This window comes from Ranitomeya imitator, chromosome 7 (genome assembly GCF_032444005.1).
Source record: "Ranitomeya imitator isolate aRanImi1 chromosome 7, aRanImi1.pri, whole genome shotgun sequence".
In the NCBI taxonomy this organism is placed as follows: domain Eukaryota; kingdom Metazoa; phylum Chordata; class Amphibia; order Anura; family Dendrobatidae; genus Ranitomeya; species Ranitomeya imitator.
Window position 1 is genome coordinate 71,399,373 of NC_091288.1, and position 10,431 is coordinate 71,409,803.

Here is a 10,431-nt window from a genome sequence, read left to right on the forward strand (position 1 = left end):
TTACAATATAACTATAGGATTAGTAAAGAATATGCGATAGATGCCTCTCTATTATTAAGTCATGGGCTTGATGTCACCGGACAATGCAAAGGTGACATCAACCCCACAAATATGAACCCCACTTGCCACCACCACAGGGTTAGTGGGAAGAGCCTGGCAAAGTGCCAGAATTGGCGCAACTAATAGATGCGCCTTTTCTGGGGAGGCTGCAGCCTACTATATTTATCCATGGCCCCTTAACAGCTTGGGAAGACCAGACCCCAGTTGTCAGTTTTAGCTTAGGTGGTTGTCAAAAATGGTGAAACCCCACGCCATTTTTTAAATTATTTCTTCAAATAATTTTTAAAAAAGCGCAGGGACCCCTCTATTCCTGATAACCAGCCTTGCTAACGCTGACAGCTGAGGGTTGCAGCCCACAGCTGTTAGTTTTGCCTGGCTGGTTATCAAAAATACAGGTCAACCCTTCTCAATTTTTTTTAAATTATTTTTTTATAGCACAATTGTTGAATTGTTGGGTCAATTGATGCCACTTTTTCTGATTTCTGCCCCTAATTTTAGCTGTTTTGGCAGATTTTCGGCCCCCTGAAGGTGTTGTTTGGTTTTGCCAAAGGGTTCGGGTAAGTTCATCAAACCGTTCAATAAACATGTTCGGCAGACATCGGGACCTTCACCGATCCAAACCTTGAAAGGTTCGCTCATCTCTAGTCACTATCTGTAACTGTACTGTAATCAATTACATGTTCTGAAGGATTGGTATTTATCACTATATGTCACCATATGACAGTAATATCGGCGTTGGTCTTTGTATAGAGATTTTTTTCTGTAACAACTTGGCCATCTGCTGAGGTTCCCCTATACCTACAATTAGGGTGCACCAACATAGTTGTAATCAGGGTTACCTGGTTAGGGGCTCATTCAGAAGTTTCACCCTTCCGCCAGAACCAAAACCCTAGCTACACCTCTGCATTTGCCTACATTGAAACAGTTTTTTTCTGAAACATTAAAAAGCTGGTACAAATTTAAGTGGATAACTACTTTATAAACAATAGCACCTCTTGGCTTAAATGAACAGCTCAGTTTTGCTTGCTATCTTTAATAGTGGTAAGTGTTCTGTACTACAGTTTATAATTTTTTGGATCCATTATTGTTTCCCAACATTCCATTTTATTTTCCCTATATTTCCAACATTGGCTGTGGCTGTTTAGTTTAATTTATATGTCTTAATGTTTTCTCCCTTCTTCTCTTTCCATCTAGGATGCAGTTCATTTCAGTGGCTAATATGAAAACAAGTCCCACACTTTTTCTTTTTTGCAGCATTGTTTACTCCATTGGATCTTCTGGATTGTTTGCTTCACATTTTTCCACTTAAAAATGTTTTTATAAATGTTTTCATTGTTTTGTGTGTTTTAGACACAACATTTTATTCTACTAGTATACTTACCTTTTTTCACTTTCATGAGTTCTCTTTCCTTGCTCACTCGTTACACAATTATTATTGTTATTTGATTTTTATTTTGCAATTTTTTATTTATTATTTATATTTATTAATATTTGGTCTTATATAAAGTTTTTCATTTTATTATTATCTTCCGTATTCCCCTATCACTTTATTTGTATTTATATAATTTCATAATTAATTTCATTGAGCTCTCCCAGCACAACCAATCATAATTTATTTTATTAATTGTTTACGCCCTTCACTTTTCACTCCATGTTTCCACATTCTTTCATTTTTCATCAGTTATCCCCACACATCTTTTTTCAATTTCGGCTCTTTTTCAAACACAGTTCTTGCATTATTCAAGTTTCCCTCATCCAATATAGCAGCTGCTCCACATTTTCCCATCTATTTCTATTTTAACCTCTGCATTGGAAAAGTTTTCCTCATCAAAGATGGCTGCCACTTCACTATGCACATACGCACTGGGGACAGGACGTTCAGCTTCACTGACCTCTGTCGATGGGCATCTCCCTGACATCTCATCGAGGCAACCTCGGGGAAATCCATCCAGCACAGATATCCCCAGTGACCGCGATGGCCATCACCTGCTACCTCTTTCTCACTCATTAGAAAGTTGTCTTTCATCCTCCACTTCGCAACTCCCTGAAGAGGCATTAGCGAAACGTGTATTGGAGGGTAGGGTGGAGGTTGCACAGCAAGTATTTGGGTATGGGGTACTCTGGTATTTACTTATTATTGTGCCTGCTGTGTTTTACTTGTCGTTAATTAGTCTTGTGCCTTTGTGTTGTGTTTTGTCTCTAAATGTCCAGCTATATTTATTAACTAGATGGTGGCCCGATTCTAATGCATCGGGTATTCTAGAATATGTATGTATATAGCAGCCACATACTATATAGTACAGACGACGTAGTATATAGGAGCCATGTAGTATATAGCAGACAAATACGACGTGGCCTGTGCTATATAGTATGTGGCTGCTATATACATACTTACATACATATTGTAGAATACCCGATGCGTTGTATATAACGCAGCCTGTTGTGAATTCTGTGGCTGAATTCACTCCTGTGGTCACAAGTGGTACTGCAGCTTCTGAGCTTCCTTCCTCAGGTGTTCTGGTGAGCTCATTAGCTGCTTCGTTACTTAACTCCACCTGATGCTGCTATCCTTGCTCCTAGTCAATGTTCCAGTGTTGGATCTGAGCTTCTCCTGATTGTTCCTGTGACCTGCTGCTCTGTATAGCTAAGTGCTTTTTTGCTATTTTGTTTCCTTTTTTCTGTCCAGCTTGTCTTTTGTTTTGCTGGAAGCTCTGAGACGCAAAGGGTGTACCGCCGTGCCGTTAGTCCGGCACGGTGGGTCTTTTTTGCCCCCTTTGCGTGGGTTCTGCTTTAGGGTTTTTTGTAGACTGCAAAGTTCGCTTTACTGTCCTCGCTCTGTCTAAGAATATCGGGCCCCACTTTGCTGAATCTATTTCATCCCTACGTTTTGTCTTTTCATCTTACTCACAGTCATTATATGTGGGGGGCTGCCTTTTCCTTTGGGGTATTTCTCTGGGGGCAAGTCAGGCCTATTTTTCTATCTTCAGGCTAGCTAGTTTCTTAGGCTGTGCCGAGTTGCATAGGTAGTGGTTAGGCGCAATCCACAGCCACTTTTAGTTGTGTTTAGGATAGGATCAGGTGTGCAGTCTACAGAGTTTCCACGTCTCAGAGCTCGTTCTTTTGTTTTTGGGTATTTGTCAGATCACTGTGTGCGCTCTGATCGCTAGGCACACTGTGTCTCTGGATTGCCTTCATTACACCTTTCATTAGCAGACATAACAGTACTAGGAGCCAACTAATGATTCTCAATAGAGGGAAAGAAAAAGTTCTGACATCATTTTTTTTTTTTCCTCTGCTCTGTGTTCATTTTTTTTTTTTCCCCTAGACATTTGGGTGTTTCTGGACACAGGTGTGGACATGGATTTTCAGGGTCTGTGCTCTTCAATGGATAATCTCGTTATAAATGTACAAAAGATTCAAGATACTATTGATCAGAAATCTATGTTAGAACCAAGAATTCCTATTCCTGATTTGTTTTTTGGAGATAGAACTAAGTTTCCAAGTTTCAAAAATAATTGTAAGCTATTTCTGGCCTTGAAACCTCATTCTTCTGGTAATCCTATTCAACAGGTTTTGATTATTATTTCTTTTTTGCGCGGCGACCCTCAAGACTGGGCATTTTCTCTTGCGCCAGGAGACCCTGCATTGAGTAGTGTCGATGCGTTTTTCCTGGCACTCGGATTACTGTACGATGAGCCTAATTCAGTGGATCAGGCTGAGAAAAATTTGCTGGCTTTGTGCTAGGGTCAGGATGATATAGAAGTATATTGTCAGAAATTTAGGAAATGGTCAGTACTCACTCAGTGGAATGAATCTGCGCTGGCAGCTTTGTTCAGAAAGGGTCTCTCTGAGGCTCTTAAGGATGTCATGGTGGGATTTCCTATGCCTGCTGGTTTGAATGAGTCTTTGTCTTTAGCCATTCAGATCGGTAGACGCTTGCGCGAGCGTAAATCTGTGCACCATTTGGCGGTATTGCCTGAGGTTAAACCTGAGCCTATGCAGTGCGATAGGACTATGACCAGAGTGGAATGGCAGGAATACAGACGTCTGAATGGGCTGTGTTTCTACTGTGGTGATTCCACTCATGCTATTTCTGATTGTCCTAAGCGCACTAAGCGGTCCGCTAGGTCTGCCGTCATTGGTACTGTACAGTCCAAATTCCTTCTGTCCATTACCTTGATATGCTCCTTGTCGTCGTTTTCTGTCATGGCGTTTGTGGATTCAGGCGCTGCCCTAAATCTGATGGATTTGGATTATGCTAAACGTTGTGGGTTTTTCTTGGAGCCTTTGCGGTGTCCTATTCCATTGAGAGGAATTGATGCTACACCTTTGGCCAAGAATAAACCTCAGTACTGGGCCCAGCTGACCATGTGCATGGCTCCTGCACATCAGGAAGTTATTCGCTTTCTGGTGTTGCATAATCTGCATGATGTGGTCGTGTTGGGGTTGCCATGGCTACAAACCCATAATCCAGTATTGGATTGGAATTCCATGTCGGTATCCAGCTGGGGTTGTCAGGGGGTACATGGTAATGTTCCATTTTTGTCGATTTCGTCATCCACCCCTTCTGAGGTCCCAGAGTTCTTGTCTGATTATCAGGATGTATTTGAAGAGCCCAAGTCCGATGCCCTACCTCCGCATAGGGATTGTGATTGTGTTATCAATTTGATTCCTGGTAGTAAATTCCCTAAAGGTCGATTATTTAATTTATCCGTGCCCGAACACGCCGCTATGCGCAGTTATGTGAAGGAATCCCTAGAGAAGGGACATATTCGCCCATCGTCATCACCACTGGGAGCAGGGTTCTTCTTTGTAGCTAAGAAGGATGGTTCGCTGAGACCGTGTATTGATTACCGCCTTCTTAATAAGATCACTGTTAAATTTCAGTATCCCTTGCCATTGTTATCTGACTTGTTTGCTCGGATTAAGGGGGCTAGTTGGTTCACTAAGATAGATCTTCGTTGTGCGTATAATCTGGTGAGAATCAGGCAAGGAGATTAATGGAAAACTGCATTCAATATGCCCGAGGGTCATTTTGAGTATCTAGTGATGCCGTTCGGACTTGCCAATGCTCCATCAGTGTTTCAATCCTTTATGCATGACATCTTCCGTGAGTACCTGGATAAATTCCTGATTGTTTACTTGGATGACATTTTGATCTTCTCAGATGATTGGGAGTCTCATGTGAAGCAGGTCAGAATGGTTTTTCAGGTCCTGCGTGCTAACTCTTTGTTTGTGAAGGGATCAAAGTGTCTCTTCGGTGTGCAGAAAGTTTCATTTTTGGGATTCATCTTTTCCCCTTCTACTATCGAGATGGATCCAGTTAAGGTCCAAGCCATCCAGGATTGGATTCAGCCGACATCTCTGAAAAGTCTGCAAAAGTTCCTGGGCTTTGCTAATTTTTATCGTCGCTTCATCTGTAATTTTTCTAGCATTGCCAAACCATTGACCGATTTGACCAAGAAGGGTGCTGATTTGGTCAATTGATCTTCTGCTGCTGTGGAAGCTTTTCAGGAGTTGAAGCGTCGTTTTTGTTCTGCCCCTGTGTTGTGTCAGCCAGATGTTTCTCTTCCGTTCCAGGTCGAGGTTGATGCTTCTGAGATTGGAGCAGGGGCGGTTTTGTCACAGAGAGGTTCTGATTGCTCAGTGATGAAACCATGTGCTTTCTTTTCCAGGAAGTTTTCGCCCGCTGAGCGTAATTATGATGTGGGCAACCGAGAGTTGCTGGCCATGAAGTGGGCATTCGAGGAGTGGCGTCATTGGCTTGAAGGAGCTAAGCATCGCGTGGTGGTATTGACTGATCATAAGAACTTGACTTATCTCGAGTCTGCCAAGCGCTTGAATCCTAGACAGGCCCGTTGGTCGTTATTTTTTGCCCGCTTCGACTTTGTGATTTCGTACCTTCCGGGCTCTAAAAATGTGAAGGCAGATGCTCTGTCTAGGAGTTTTGCGCCCGACTCTCCGGGTTTATCTGAGCCAGCGGGTATCCTCAAGGAAGGAGTCATTGTGTCTGCCATCTCCCCTGATTTGCGGCGGGTGCTGCAAAAATTTCAGGTGAATAAACCTGATCGTTGTCCAGCGGAGAAACTGTTCGTCCCTGATAGGTGGACTAATAAACTTATCTCTGAACTTCATTGTTCGGTGTTGGCTGGTCATCCTGGAATCTTTGGTACCAGAGAGTTAGTGGCTAGATCCTTCTGGTGGCCATCTCTGTCACGGGATGTACGTACTTTTGTGCAGTCCTGTGGGATTTGTGCTAGGGCTAAGCCCTCCTGTTCTCGTGCCAGTGGGTTGCTTTTGCCCTTGCCGGTCTCAAAGAGGCCTTGGACACATATTTCGATGGATTTCATTTCTGACCTTCCCGTTTCTCAAAAGATGTCAGTCATTTGGGTGGTCTGTGATCGCTTTTCTAAAATGGTCCATCTGGTGCCCTTGGCTAAATTGCCTTCCTCCTCTGATTTGGTACCTTTGTTCTTTCAGCATGTGGTTCGGTTGCATGGCATTCCTGAGAATATTGTTTCTGACAGAGGTTCCCAGTTTGTTTCAAGGTTTTGGCGAGCCTTTTGTGGTAGGATGGGCATTGACCTATCCTTTTCCTCGGCTTTCCATCCTCAGACTAATGGCCAGACCGAACGAACCAATCAGACCTTGGAAACATATCTGAGATGTTTTGTTTCTGCAGACCAGGATGATTGGGTGTCCTTTTTGCCGTTGGCTGAGTTCGCCCTTAATAATCGGGCCAGCTCGGCTACCTTGGTTTCTCCATTTTTCTGCAATTCTGGGTTCCATCCTCGTTTCTCTTCAGGACAGGTTGAGTCTTCGGACTGTCCTGGTGTGGATTCTGTGGTGGACAGGTTGCAGCAGATCTGGACTCAGGTAGTGGACAATTTGACCTTGTCCCAGGAGAAGGCTCAACTTTTCGCTAATCGCAGACGCCGTGTGGGTCCCCGACTTCGTGTTGGGGATCTGGTTTGGTTATCTTCTCGTCATATTCCTATGAAGGTTTCCTCTCCTAAATTTAAACCTCGTTTTATTGGTCCGTATAGGATTTCTGAGGTTCTCAATCCTGTGTCTTTTCGTCTGACCCTCCCAGACTCCTTTTCCATACATAATGTATTCCATAGGTCATTGTTGCGGAGATACGTGGCACCTATGGTTCCATCTGTTGAGCCTCCTGCCCCGGTTTTGGTGGAGGGGGAATTGGAGTATATTGTGGAGAAGATTTTGGATTCTCGTGTTTCTAGACGGAAACTCCAGTATCTGGTTAAATGGAAGGGTTATGCTCAGGAAGATAATTCCTGGGTTTTTGCCTCTGATGTTCATGCTCCCGATCTTGTTCGTGCCTTTCATGCGGCTCATCCTGGTAGGCCTGGGGGCTCTGGTGAGGGTTCGGTGACCCCTCCTCAAGGGGGGGGTACTGTTGTGAATTCTGTGGCTGAATTCACTCCTGTGGTCACAAGTGGTACTGCAGCTTCTGAGCTTCCTTCCTCAGGTGTTCTGGTGAGCTCATTAGCTGCTTCGTTACTTAACTCCACCTGATGCTGCTATCCTTGCTCCTAGTCAATGTTCCAGTGTTGGATCTGAGCTTCTCCTGATTGTTCCTGTGACCTGCTGCTCTGTATAGCTAAGTGCTTTTTTGCTATTTTGTTTCCTTTTTTCTGTCCAGCTTGTCTTTTGTTTTGCTGGAAGCTCTGAGACGCAAAGGGTGTACCACCGTGCCGTTAGTCCGGCACGGTGGGTCTTTTTTGCCCCCTTTACGTGGGTTCTGCTTTAGGGTTTTTTGTAGACTGCAAAGTTCGCTTTACTGTCCTCGCTCTGTCTAAGAATATCGGGCCCCACTTTGCTGAATCTATTTCATCCCTACGTTTTGTCTTTTCATCTTACTCACAGTCATTATATGTGGGGGGCTGCCTTTTCCTTTGGGGTATTTCTCTGGGGGCAAGTCAGGCCTATTTTTCTATCTTCAGGCTAGCTAGTTTCTTAGGCTGTGCCGAGTTGCATAGGTAGTGGTTAGGCGCAATCCACAGCCACTTTTAGTTGTGTTTAGGATAGGATCAGGTGTGCAGTCTACAGAGTTTCCACGTCTCAGAGCTCGTTCTTTTGTTTTTGGGTATTTGTCAGATCACTGTGTGCGCTCTGATCGCTAGGCACACTGTGTCTCTGGATTGCCTTCATTACACCTTTCATTAGCAGACATAACAGCAGCCCATGCAGTATCTAACACAGGCCACGTAGTATACAGCAGCCGTGTAGTATATAACACTGCCCACGTAGTATATAGCAGCCATGTAGTATATAGTACTGCCCACGTAGTATATAGCAGCCATGTAGTATATAGTACTGCCCACGTAGTATATAGCAGCCATGCAGTATATAGTACTGCCCACGTAGTATATAGCAGCCATGTAGTATATAGTACTGCCCACGTAGTATACAGCAGCCATGTAGTATATAACACTGCCCACGTAGTATATAACAGCCATGTAGAATATAGTACTGCCCACGTAGTATATAGCAGCCATGTAGTATATAGTACTGCCCACGTAGAATATAGCAGCCATGTAGTATATAGTACTGCCCACGTAGTATATAGCAGCCATGTAGTATATAGTACTGTCCATGTAGTATATAGCAGCCATGTAGTATATAGTACTGCCCACGTAGTATATAGCAGCCATGCAGTATATAGTACTGCCCACGTAGTATATAACAGCCATGTAGTATACAGTACTGTCCTGTCCACGTAGTATATAGCAGCCATGTAGTATATAGTACTGCTCACGTGGTATATAGCAGCCATATAGTATATAGTACTGTCCACGTAGTATACAGCAGCCATGTAGTATATAGTACTGCCCACGTAGTATATAGCAGCCATGTAGTATACAGTACTGTCCACGTAGTATATAGCAGCCATGTAGTATATAGTACTGCCCACGTAGTATATAGCAGCCATGTAGTATATAGTACTGCCCACGTAGTATATAGCAGCCATGTAGTATATAGTACTGCCCACGTAGTATATAGCAGCCATGTAGTATATAGTACTGCCCACGTAGTATATAGCAGCCATGTAGTAAACAGTACTGTCCACGTAGTATATAGCAGCCATGTAGTATATAGTACTGCCCACGTAGTATATAGCAGCTATGTAGTATATAGTACTGCCCACATAGTATATAGCAGCCATGTAGCCCACGCAGTATTTAGCAGTGTGGGCACCATATCCCTGTTAAAAAAAAAAATTAAAATAAAAAATAGTTACATACTCACCCCCTGGGCTCCAACTGCGCTGTGGCGATGGGCGCGCGGCTGCCGCCATCTTCCGTTCCCAGGATGCATTGCGAAATTACCCAGAAGACTTAGCGGTCTTCCTCGCAAAGCATCGCTGGGAGCGGAAGATGGCGGCAGGCGTGAGCGGCTCGGCGGACTACGGAGGGTGAGTATAGCAGGTTTTTTGTTTTTTTTATTATTTTTAACATTAGATTTTTTTACTATTGATGCCGCATAGGCAGCATCAATAGTAAAAAGTTGGGGACACAAAGGGTTAATAGCGGCGGTAACGGAGTGCGTTACCCACTGCATAACGCGGTCCATTACCGCCGGCATTAACCCTGTGTGAGCGGTGACTGGAGGGGAGTATGCGGGCGCCGGGCAGTAACTGCGGGGAGGAAGGCCATTTTCTTCCGGACTGTGCCAGTCGCTGATTGGTCGTGGCTGTTTTGCCGCGACCAATCAGCGACTTGGATTTCCATGACAGACAGAGGCCGCGACCAATGAATATCCGTGACAGACAGAAGTGACCCTTAGACAATTATATAGTAGATTAATAAAATTATATTTTGTTACTTGATATATAATTCTTTGGGTCTTCACTTGCAACTCTGTAGGTTTTAATTTGTAATTACAGACTATCTGAGCTCACTTATTTCCCTGCTGATCTGTATGTGATTCCATAGTGCTGGGAGAACAGTGGACATAAGTGTGATTACTAATGCTTCTTCAGCTTTCAACAAGGCAGCAAGTTAGGCTAGGTTCATATTGCGTTAGAGCAATCCGTTTAGCGCCTAGCGCTGGCGGATTGCGCTAACGCAATGTTGTTTTATGGGGTCACATTAAACGTCCCCGCTCTCGCAGATCTCCGATCTGCGAGAGCGGGGAACGGACCTCGGGCGCGCCGCGGACGCTGCAAGCAGCGTCTGCGGCGCGCCACAAAACACCGGCACATCGCTAGCGCGTGCCGAAAATGGCACGCGCTAGTGATGCGCGTCACCATTGCTGTTAATGGGCGCGCTAACGGACGCGTTGCACGGTGTTAATTTCGCCGTGCAACGCTGTCCGTTAGCGCGGTTACATTAACGCAATATGAAC